Genomic DNA, 12,662 nt, shown 5'->3' with positions numbered 1-12,662 from the left:
TATATATCTGATTCTTATGATGTTGGTTTTAGTCTAGTCCCAGATCTGTGCGGCACCGCATGTTACGCGTGTGTGTTAGCACTATTACTATAATTCTGCATCTATGATGTTAGTTAGCTATCACCAGATCTTCCACGTCGTCAGCCCGGCTCAGGCGCGGTGTATCTACTTTCGAGAGAAGGTCTGATCTATGATGTTGGTTAGTCTAGTCCAGATCTGTTGGTGTTTATTTACTATAATCTGATCTATCGATGTTTGTTTAGTCTAGTCCCAGAAATCTGTTCCGGGTGTTGTTACTGAATCTGTTCTTATGATGTTGTAGTCTAGTCCCAGATCTTGTTTGGTTGTATACTATAATCTGATCGTAGATGTTGGTTAGTCTAGTCCCAGATCTGTCGGTGTTATTACTATAATCTGATCTATGGATGTTGGTTAGTCTAGTCCCAGATCTGGGGTGGTGTACTATTAATCTGATCATATGATGATTGGCTTAGTCTAGTCCCAGATCTGTTAGGTGATACTAACTGACCTGAGTGATACCCAGATCGTGTTGGTGTATACAATAACGTATCAAGGAGTGCTCCCAATCATGTGATACATAATCGATCTAGGGAGTGTCTAGCCCAGATCTGTGGTTATTACTATTAATCTGATCTATTGATGTTTTTGGTTAGTCTAGTCCCAGATTCTGTTGGTGTTATTACTATTAATCTGATCTATGATGTTGGTTAGTCTAGTCCCAGATCTGGTGGTGTGTGTTACTATAATCTGATCTATGCATGTTGGTTAGTCTAGTCCCAAGATCTGTTTGGTGTTATTACTATTAATCCTGATCTATGATGTTGGTTAGTTCTAGTCCCAGAATTCTGTTGGGTGTTATTTTACTATAATCTGATCTATGATGTTTGGTTAGTCTCAGTCCCAGATCTGTTGGTGTTATTACTATAATCTTGCATCTATGATGTTGGTTAGTCTAGTCCCAGATCTGTTTAAGGTGTTATTTACTATAAATCTGATCTATGATGTTGGTTTAGTCTTAGTCCCAGATTTCTGTTCGCGTGTTGTTACTATAAATCTGATCTATGATTGGTTAGTTAGTCTAGTCCCAGATCTTGTTTAGTGTATTACTATAATCTGATCTATGATGTTGGTTTAGTCCTTAGGTCCCAGACTCTGTTGGCTGCTTGACGCTTGACTTGTCTCCCACTTCTAAAGTTAACTCTCTATTTATATGCCTCCGTAATGCTGTACTTGGCTGGTCGCGCCCGCCCAAGGATTTCAAATGACATAAAAAAATCCCCAGATTTCAACATGACTTCCAGCTCTAAACATTGCCTAGTTCTCTGTATAGGCTGACTGTAACGCTTACCTTGCTGCTTGTTTGGTGTCGTAGGCAGCTAGTTACATGACCGTACCTCCCTACACCATCATGTTTTGGTCCTGAAAGTGTGGAGAGGACTACAAGCTGCACTTCAATCTTTCGCCGCCCATAGGAGCCTCTGAACAAAGACCTTGAGGAGAAACACGCCAAGAGGCCGATGTCGACCTGAAGTAAGTTTCTACACGCGACAAGAAGACTCATTTCTACACACTGCGGTAGGAGAGGCGGGGGGGGGGGGGAGAGGAGGGGGGGGGTGGGGGAGAGAGAGAGTGGGGGGGTGGGGGTGGGGGTGAGAGAGAGGAGGGGGAGAGAGAGGAGGAGGGGGAGGCGGGGAGAGAGGCAGAGGGGGTGGGGGAGAGAGAGAGGAGGGGGTGGGGCGAGAGGGAGAGGAGGAGGGGGTGGGTGAGAGAGGAGAGGAGGGAGGGACGGAGAGAGGAGGATGGGGGGAGATGTGAGGAGGGGTGGAGGATGGGGGGAGAGAGACGGAATAGAGGAATGCCTTGATGAGGGACTGACAGTATTGTAGATGACAGAGATGTTACTGACTGATGGGAGACTGACAGTATTGTAGAGACAGAGATGTTAACTACCTGCATTGGAGACTGACAGTTATTGTAGAGACAGAGATGTTACTACCTGGATGGAGACTAGACAGTATTGTAGAGGACAGAGATGTTACTACCTGATGGAGACTGGACAGTATTGTAGAGACAGAGATGTTACTACCTGATGGAGACTGACAGTATTGTAGAGGACCGAGATGTTACTACCTGATGGAGACTGACAGTATTGTAGAGACAGAGATGTTACTACCTGAAGGAGACTGACAGTATTGTAGAGACAGAGATGCTTACTACCTGAGAGAGACTGACAGTATTGTAGAGACAGAGATGTTACTACCTGATGGAGACTGACAGTATTGTAAGAGACAGAGATGTTACTACCTGATGGAGACTTACAGTATTGTTGAGACAGAGATTGTACTACCTGATGGAGACTGACAGTATTGTAGAGACAGAGATGTTTACTACCTGATGGAGACTGACAGTATTGTAGAGACAGAGGATGTTACTACTGATGGAGACTGACAGTATTGTAGAGACATGACAGAGTTACGTACCTGATGGAGACTGACAGTATTGTAAGACAGATATGTTACTACCTGATGGAGACTGACAGTATTGTAGAGACAGAGATGTTACTACCTGATGGAGACTGACATATTGTTAGAGACAGAGATGTTACTACCTGATGGAGACTGACAGTATTGTCTGACCTGCAGAGACAACAGGATGGGCATATGTCCGTTTCCCTAACAACCTAACAGGTCAGAGAGTTTGAGAGGCAGGTTCATGGTTCCCCCTAGACTCTCAGGCTCCGATGGTGGGGGTGGGGAGTGGACCTCAGGGTTGTGCTGGTAACACTCTCGGAAGGGAATTTGTAACCACATTGAGATAAGAGACGATGTGTGTCAGACAAGTTACTCTCTTTCTGAACTCATGTAACTGTCTGTTTCTCTCCCTCTCTCCCCTCCCTTTTCTTCCCGTCCCTTTCTCTCTCTCCTCCCTTTCTTTCCCCTCCCTCTCTCTCCCTCTCTCTCCCCTCCTCCCCTCTCTCTCCCCTCCCTCCCCTCCCTCTCCCCCTCTCTCCCCCCCTCTCTCCCCTCCCCCTCTCTCCCCTCTCTCTCTCTCCCCTCTCTCTCTCTCTCCCCTCTCTCTCTCTCCCCTCCCTTTCTCCCCTCCCTCCCTCTCTTCCCTCCCTCTCTCCCCTCCCTCTCTCTCTCCCCTCCCTCTCTCTCTCCCCTCCCTCTCTTCTCTCCCCTCCCTCTCTCCCTCCCTCCTCTCTCTCCCTCTCTCTCTCTCCCCTCCTTCTCTTCCCCTCCTTCTCTCCCCCTCCTTCTCTCCCCTCCCTTCTCTCCCTCCCTCCCTCTCTCACCTCCCTCCCTCTCTCTCTCCCCTCCCTCCTCCTCCCTCTCTATCCCCTCCCTCTCTCTCTCCCCATCCAGTCCTGAACCCAGACAACAGCTATGAGATCCTGGTAGACCAGAGCAGTGTCAGTCGTGGCTCTCTGCTTCATGGTGTGGTCCCTCCTGTTAACCCCACCAAGGAGATAGACGATCCCACTGATTCTAAACCTGAAGACTGGGACGAGAGGGCCAAGATACCAGACCCAGAGGCTGTCAAACCTGACAACTGGTGGGTTCAACTTCCAACACCACTTTGTGTCCGTGTTTTTGGGGGGAGTCGTGACTAAAAGAGAACCAGGTATTGGCAGGCGGGACTGAGGAGAGTGTCTAGTTCTGAAGGATTTGTGTTTGTATTCTARAACGGAAATTCTTTAAGGACTGTAGATATAACGCGTCTATTAAAGCTGTATTATATAGCTTTGTAGGCGACCCGAACAAATTCACATAGAAATGTGAGTTTACACTCCGTGGTCAGTTTATTAGGTACACCGCCCCATTCAAGAAGATGTTTCGCTCCTACAGACAATGAGTCACGTGGTGTGGGGAATGTTTTCCTGGCACACGCTAGGTCTCTTGATACCAATCGAGCAATGTTTTAATGCCCCGAAGAATTCAGGTTGTTCTAGAGGCAAATGGGGTCCGACCCAGTATTAGGTGGGTGTACCTAATAAACTGGTCACTGAGTGTAGATCTGTCATTTGAAGCAAGTCTGATGAGGGGTAGATATGTTCTATATGTGCCGTTTCTATGCTTCCCGCCCTTAAGTTGAGTTTTTGTATATTTTTACTTTTTATACACCAGGTGTCACAGAGGTTTAGATGGTACAATGATTCTCTACATTTGTTTTGTCACAAACTGAAAATTAGGCAAAAGTATTGTGATTTTTTTTTTTTGCAGCCATGTGATGGTGTTTGTGATTTCTACATGTTGTGCCTCTCGGGGTAATATTGAGCAACATGCTTGGTTTTTATGCCATTTGGCATCTTGTGTTCCAGGGATGAGGAGGCTCCGGCTAAGATCCAGGACCCTGATGCTGTGAAGCCAGAGGGATGGCTGGACGACGAGCCCGAGTTTGTAGCCGACCCCGCCGCCGACAAACCAGACGACTGGTAAACACACACACACACACACACACACCGTACGCACACCGTACGCACACACACATCAATAAAAACGGTTGTTTTGGGACGAAAGATGTGTTGAGTAACTCCACTTTTTCTGTCTTTCTCTCCTTTCGTTAAATCCATCTCTCGCTCTCCTTTATCTCTCTCTCACCATCTCTCTCTCTCCTCTCTCACTCCCTTATCTCTCCTCTCTCACCATCTCTCTCTCTCACCATCTCTCTTCTCTCTCTCCTCTCTCACCATCTCTATCTCTCCTCTCTCACCATCTCTCTCTCTCACCATCTCTCTTCTCTCTCTCCTCTTTCGCTATAGGGATGAGGAGATGGATGGAGAGTGGGAGGCCCCTCAGGTTCCTAACCCAGTGTGTGAGACAGCCCCTGGATGTGGGCAGTGGAAACCCCCTACCATCAACAACCCTCAGTACAAGGGCAAGTGGAAGGCCCCTCTGGTGGACAACCCCCACTACCAGGTAACATAATCCTTTCCTGAAGGCAAATAGTATTCCTCAGGTTTATAGTGATTCGGTCTTATACGGCTGGAGTCTGAGCCTGTAACTCATGGTCGGTCGAAGTAGATGGCTTAGAAGAATCGCGTGGCTCTTATTATGTCGGTCTATAAGGCTGAGATACCATAGTGCTTATGTGCTTGGTCTATATAGGGTCTTAATCCACCTGTCCTATGTTGTCGGTCTATGTACTTGAGATCCACTGTCGTTATTGTTCTAGTCTATAAAGGCTGAGATCACTGTCTTATTGTCGCGGTCTATTAATGAGGACTGAGACATCTTGTCTTGATGTGTTCGTCTAGTAAGCCTGAAGATCCCGTCTTGTAATTTGTCGGTGCTAAGACAAGGCTGAGAATCCCTGTCTTATTGTCGGTCTATAGGCCTGAGATCCCTGTCTTATTGTCGTGTCTATAAGGCTGAGAATCCTCTGTCTTATTGTCGGTCATATGTAAGGCTGAGGATCCCTGTCTTATTGTCGAGTTCTATAAGGCTGAGATCCCTGATTCTTATTGTCGGTCTTAAGGCTGAGATCCCTGTCTTATTGTCGGTCTATAGGCCTGAGATCCCTGCTCTTAGTTGTCGGTCTATAAGGCTGAGATCCCTGTCATTATTGTCGTCTATAAGGCACTGAGATCCCTTGTCTTATTGTCGGTCTATAAGGCTGAGATCCCTGTCTCTATTGTTGGTCTATAAGCCTGAGATCCTGTCTTATTGTCGTCTATAGGCTAAGATCCTGTTTATTTCGGTCTATAAGGCTAGATCCCGTGTCTTATTGTCGGTCTATAAGGGCTGAGATCCCTGTCTTATTCTTGGTTATAGGCCTGAGATCCCTGTCTTATTGTCGTCTATGCTGAATCCCATGTCTTATTGTCGTCTATAAGGCTGAGACCTCCTGTCTTATGTTTGGTCTAGTAGCTGAGATCCCTGTCTTATTGTCTGGTAACGAAATATGTACTTATTGCTATGATGATCCCCTGTTCCTTAATTGTGCGGTCTATAAGGCTGAGATCCCTGTCTTATTGTCGGTCTATAAGGCTGAGATCCCTGTTCTTTGTCTGGCTGGATAAGGCTGAGATCCCTGTCTTATTGTGGTCCATTAAGGCTGAGATCCCTGTCTTATTGTCGGTCTATAAGGCTGAGAATCCCTGTCTTACATTGTCGGTCTATAAGGCTGAGATCCCTGTCTTTATTGTCGGTCTATAAGGCTGAGATCCCTGTCTTATTGTCGGTCTATAAGGCTGAGATCCCTGTCTTATTGTCGGTCTATAAGGCTGAGATCCCTGTCTTATTGTCGTCTATAGGCCTGAGATCCCTGTCTTATTGTCGGTCTATAAGGCTGAGATCCCTGTCTTATTGTCGGTCTATAGGCTGAGATCCCTGTCTTATGTTGTCTATAGGCCTGAGATCCCTGTCTTATTGTCGGTCTGTAAGGCTGAAGATCCCTGTCTTATTGTTGGTCTATAGGCCTGAGATCCCTGTCTATTATTTCGGTCTATAAGGCTGAGATCCCTGTCTTATTGTCGGTCTATAAGGCTGAGATCCCTGTCTTATTGTCGGTCTATAAGGCTGAGATCCCTGTCTTATTGTCGGTCTATATAAGGCTGGATCCAGCCTGTCTATTGTCGGTCTATAAGCCTGAGATCCCTGTCTTATTGTCGGTCTATAAGGCTGAGATCCCTGTCTTATTGTCGGTCTATAGGCCTGAGATCCCTGTCTTATTGTCGGTCCTATAAGGCTGAGATCCCTGTCTTATTGTCGTCTATAAGGCTGAGATCCCTGTCTTATGTCGGTCTATAAGGCTGAGATCCCTGTCTTAATTGTCGATCCCCTATAAGACTGAGATCCCTGTCTTATTGTCGGTCTTAAGGCTGAGATCCCTGTCTTATTGTCGGTCTGTAAGGCTGAGATCCCTGTCTTATTGTCGGTCTATAAGACTGAGATCCCTGTCTTATTGTCGGTCTGTAAGGCTGAGATCCCTGTTTTTTATTGGTCTGTAAGGCTGATATTCAGAGTTAGATCCCTGTCTTTTTATTGGTCTGTAAGCCTGATATTCAGAGCTTCACCCAAATGTACATGACAATCTGCATGCACAAGATCTCAAGTCCAGAATACCACTCTGAGTACACTCGCTAGCTGAGTGACTTGTCCCTTTCATATCGTGTTATCCATCTGAAGCCCCTCCCCTCTCCTATCCCGGGTGTGTGGACACTAAAGCATCTCTTCTCCTGTAATCATTAACCTCTCTGTCCCAGGTTGTGTGGACACTAAAGCATCTCTCTTCCTGTAACACATTTGACCTCTCCTGTCCCAGGGTGTGTGGACACTTAAAGCATCTCTTTCTCCTGTAACATTTGACCTCTCCCCTCCCAGTGGTGGTGGATCACTAAAGATCTCCTTCTCCTGTAACATTTGACCGTCTCTCTCCGAGGTGTGTGGACACTAAAGCATCTCTTCTCCTGTAACATTTGACCGTGCTCCCCTCCCAGGGGTGGTGTTGGACACTAAAGCATCTCTTCTCCTGTAACAATTTTGACCCTCCTCTCCCAGGGTTGTGGGACACTAAGCATCTCTTCTGCCTGAACATTTGACCTCTCCTCTCTCCCAGGGTTGTTGTGACAGCTAAAGCTCATCTTTCTACATGTAATTTGTTACCTCTCCCCTCCAGGGTGTGTGGACACTAAAAGCATCTCTTCTCCTGTAACATTTGACCTCTCCCTCCAGGGTGTGTGACACTAAAGCATCTCTTCTACTGTAACATTTGACCTCTCCCCTCCCAGGGTGTGTGGACACTAAAAGCATATCTTCTACTGTAACATTTGACCTCTCCTTTCCCAGGGTGTGTGGACACTAAAGCATCTCTTCTACTGTAATCATTTGACCTCTCCTGTCCCAGGGTGTGTGGACACTAAAGATCTCTTCTCCTGTAACATTTGACCTCTCCTCTCCCAGGGTGTGTGGACACTAAAGCATCCTCTTCTACTGTTAACTTGACCTCTCCTCTCCCCTCCCAGGGTGTGTGGACACTAAAGCATCTCTTCTCCTTTATATTTGACCTCTCCTCCCAGGGTGTGTGGACACTAAAAGCATCTCTTCTACTGTAAACTTGACCGTCTCCTCTCCCTACCCAGGGTGTGTGGACACTAAAGCATCTCTTCTCCTGTATATCATTTGACCTCTCCCCTCCAGGGTGTGTGGACACTAAAGCATCTCTTCTCCTTTATCATTTGACCTCTCCCCTCCCAGGGTGTGTGACACTAAAGCATCTCTTCTACTGTAACTGACCTCTCCTCTCGTCCCAGGGTGTTGTGGACACTAAAGCATCTCTTCTCCTGTATCATTTGACCTCTCCTCTCCAGGGTGTGTGGACACTAAAAGCATCTCTTCTCCTTATATCATTTGACCTCTCCTCTCCCAGGGTGTGTGGACACTAAAGCAATCTCTTATCCTGTAACATTTGACCTCTCCTCCTCCCAGGGTGTGTGGACACTAAAGCATCTCTTCTCCTGTAACATTTGACCTCTCCCTGCCCAGGTGTGTGGACACTAAAGCATCTCTTCTCCTGTAACATTTGACCTCTCCCCTCCCAGGGTGTGTGGGAATCCGCGTAAGATCCAGAACCCGGACTACTTTGAGGACCTGTCTCCGTTCCAGATGAGTCATCAGAGCCGTGGGGCTGGAGCTCTGTCGATGACGTCAGAAGATCTACTTCGATAAACTTCATCATCACTTCCTATAAGAGGTGGCCGATCGCTGGGCTGGAGACAGCTGGGGACTCAAGAAACTGGTGGCTAGTGCCAACGAGGTGTGTATGAGACACAACAACACACACACTCAGCGTACATTTTAATACATACACACAGAGATGGATATATATATAACACACTGATAACACATGTTGTATTAAAATAGTTGGCTGATCGCTGGGCTGAAAGACAGCTGGTGTATATAAGAAACTACTGGCTAGTGCCAAAGAGGTACACACACCTAGTAATATATAATGTACACACACACACGTAGATAGACTCAGCCAAAAAAAAGAACGTCCCTTTGTTCAGACCCTGTCTTATCAAAGATAATTCCTAAAAATCCAAATAACTTCACAAGATCTTCATTGTAAAGGGTTAAACCTTTCCTTCATGCTTTTTTTCAATGAAACATGAAACAATTAATTTACCATCACTTTGGGAACGGTCTGTTAAGACAACTAGCAGCTTTACAGAACGGGTAGGCAAATTAAGGTCACAGTTATGAAAACTTATGGACACTAAAGAGCCTTTCAACTGGACTGTGAAAAACACCAAAAGAAAGAGCCCCACAGGGTTCCCCTGCTCTATCTGCGTGTACGTGCCTTAGGCAATGCTGCAAGGAGCATGAGGACTGCCAGATTGTGGCCAAGGGCAAATAAATTGCAACTGTCGTACTGTGACGCCAAGAAGCGCTACAGGGAGACAGGACGGACAGCTAATTCGTCCTCACAGTGGCACAGACCACGGTGTACAAAACTGCACAGGATCGGACATCGCAGGACATCACACCGTGGGACATGTACAGATGGCAACAACAACGTCCGAGTTTACAACCAGGAACGCACAAATCTCCATCAGTGCTCAGGACTGTCTGGATTAGGCTGAGAGAGGCTGGACTGAGGGCATTGTAGGCCTGTTGTTAAACGCAGTCCTCACCAGACACCAGGACAAGACCACCGTCGCTGTCAGACAGGACTGGCAAAAAAGTGCTCTTCACTAACGGGTCGCGGTTTTGTCTCACCAGGGGTGATGGTCTGATTTGCGGTTATCGTTATAGGAATGAGCGTTACACCGAGGCCTGTACTCTGGAGCGGGATCGATTTGGAGGRGGAGYGTCCGTCATGGTCTGGGGCGGTGTGTCACAGCATCATCGGATTGGGCTTGTTGTCATTGCAGGCAATCTCAATGCTGTGCGCTACAGGGAATACATCCTCCTCCCTCATGTGGTAGCCTTCCTGCAMGCTCATCCTGACATGACCCTCCAGCATGACAATGACACCAGCCATATTGCTCGTTCTGTGCGTGATTTCCTGCAAGACAGGAATGTCAGTGTTCTGCCATGGCCAGCGAAGAGCCCGGATCTCAATCCCATTGAGCACGTCTGGGACCRGTTGGATCGGAGGGTGAGGGCTATGGCTGTTCCCCCCCAGAAATGTCTGGGAACTTGCAGGTGTCTTGGTGGAAGAATGGGGTAACATCTCACAGCACGAACTGGCAAATCTGGTGCAGTCTATGAGGAGGAGATGCCCTGCAGTWCTTAATGCAGTWCTTAATGCAGACTGTTACTTTTTTGATTTTGACCCCCCCTTTGTTCAGGGACACATTATTCCAMTTCTGTTAGTCACATGTCTGTGGAACTTATTCAGTTTAAGTCTCAGTTGTTGAATCTTATGTTCATACAAATATTTAAGTTTGCTAAAAACTTTCTATATATTTCCTCATTGAATGTTCATTCACATTCACACAGTTATATTTGCTTAATACCCCCCCCCCTCCAGCCGGGTGTGTTTTCCCAGTTGACCATGGCAGCAGAGGAGAGACCGTGGCTCTGGGTGGTCTACATACTGACTGTTGGTCTGCCCGTAGGACTGACTGTGTTATTCTGCTGGCCCAAGGTAACACACCAWCACTACGGACTTGTTACTCACACAAAGTGGTGTTTCCTGCTCTGTCTGTTTGATATTCTATGCATCTTGTTGTCATTTTCACTATACAGAACCAATCAACACTCCTATATCTTTTGTTCTTTGCCATTTAAGAGGGTATTTATCGATCTAACCACCAGCTCATTGTCTGACTCTCTCTTTCCTACAGAAATCAGATGATGACTATGTGTACAAGAAGGTGGACCCGCCTAAACCCGATGTAGAAGAGGAGGAGGAAGATGAGGATGAAGAGGAGGAGGAGGAAGAAGAGGAGAAGGGAGACKAAGCAGCTGAGGCCAAAGCTACTGAGAGTCCAAAACCTGCAGGTCAGAGAGAAGACATGAGATCTCTCTCGCCTTCTCTCCTTCCCACTCTTTCTCCCTCTTTCCCTCTCTCTCCCTCTTCCTCCCCCTCTCTCTCTCCCTCTTCCTCCCCCTCTCTCTCTCCCTCTTCCTCCCCCTCTCTCTCTTCCTCCGCTTCCTCCCCCTCTCTCTCTCCTCTCCTCCCCTCTCACTTTGCCTCCCTCTCATCTCCTCTCGTCACCTCTTATCTCCCTCCCCTCTCTCTCTCCCTTTTCTCCCCCTCTCTCTCTCCTCTTCCTCCCCCTCTCTTCTTCTCCCCCTCTCTCTCTTCCTCCCCTCTCTCTCTTTCTCTCCCTCTTCCTCCCCCTCCCTCTCTCCCTCCCTCTTCCTCCTCCCCCTCTTTCTCTCCCTCCTTCCTGCCCCCTCTTTCTCTTCCTCTTCCTCCCCCTCTTCTCTCTCCCTCTTCCCCCTCTCTCTCTTCCCTCCTCCTCTCTCTCTTCCTCCCTCTCTTCTCTCCTCCCCTCTCTTCCTCCCCCCTCTCTCTCTCCCCCACTCACTTCTGTTCTTATTCTTCCATATTCTTCTCCTTTCCTTAAGTTAATATTTCCTCTCATTGTACTTTTCTCTTTCAGAAGTGAAGAAGGAAGAAGGCGGAGGAGGAGAGTGGGGCAGCTGAGGGGACAGCGTAGAAAGATGAGAAGACGATGAGGAGGAAGGACGATGAAGGCGAGGAGGAAGAAGAGACCAAGTCCAATGAGGCAGCATCGGATGATGGTCGGTGCTGGAGGTACTCTTTTTAGTTTCTGAAAGATCAAAACGTCCTCTACAATACTCAGTTTCACACATTTGACCCTACTGAAACTCTGGCTTCACCCCTAATTATCTCCCTTCCTCCAGGTGTGCACTTGTTCACTTCACTGAAATGACTGGTGTAAGAAATATGGTGGAAACTTCCACGAGAAATGCCTCACCAATCCAATGCTTCTAGATTTGTGGGAAGTAGTGAACAAGTGCACACTTTCAGAAGAAGTAGACATTGGGACACCTTGTCTTTCATTCATCCCTTCTTTTCATCCCTCGTTTCCAAGCAGAAGAAGGAGGCAGACGAAGGGGGGCCACAGCGTTGGCGACGGACACACAACAGGCCGTAGGAAGAGGAGGGTACGGAAAGACTGATGAAGACCAACAACAAAAAGTGAAGCCTCCTCTCTCTCTCCCTCTCTCTCATCTCTGCATGCCCTCTGGTGGGTCCTAGTGACCAAGATACTACCCCTCTCCTCCATCAGTCGAATGAACAACCATCCCCTTTCCTTCTTATCTTCCTTTGTTCTCTCTATCCGTTAAGCCTCTCTAAGGCCATCAAGGCTACCCTGACCCCCCCAAACCCTCCTTTCTTCCACAATGAATACTATGCCCCCTCATCTTCTTCCTCCTTCCCCCATCATCTTCATCAGCTGCAACTTTCTAACCCTCCTGCCTCCCAACCCCCCCCCCCCCCCCCCTCCCCTCCAAACACCCCCCCCCTCCCTCCCAACTCACCCCCCCCTCCCAACGCACCCCCCTCCTCCAACGCACCCCCCTCCCAACCACCCTGCCCTCCAACTCACCTCTCCAGCTTCCAGTCTTCCTGACTATAGTTCCTAGTTCTGGTTTATTGTTGACATTTGTTAAGCTTCAGAAGTATTTTTTTATTCAACATAGATTAAAAGGCAG

General features: G+C 47.6%; 1 pseudogene; it reads left to right on the top strand.

Moving 5' to 3' along the window:
• The first annotated feature begins 3,386 nt into the window (after positions 1-3,386).
• LOC112077844 (calnexin-like) lies at positions 3,387-12,133 on the top strand (annotated as a pseudogene).
• The last annotated feature ends 529 nt before the right edge of the window (positions 12,134-12,662 follow it).

Source organism: Salvelinus sp. IW2-2015, unplaced genomic scaffold (assembly GCF_002910315.2).
Source record: "Salvelinus sp. IW2-2015 unplaced genomic scaffold, ASM291031v2 Un_scaffold4968, whole genome shotgun sequence".
NCBI classification, from domain to species: Eukaryota; Metazoa; Chordata; class Actinopteri; order Salmoniformes; family Salmonidae; genus Salvelinus; species Salvelinus sp. IW2-2015.
This window is presented reverse-complemented; position numbering and strand designations above follow the sequence as displayed.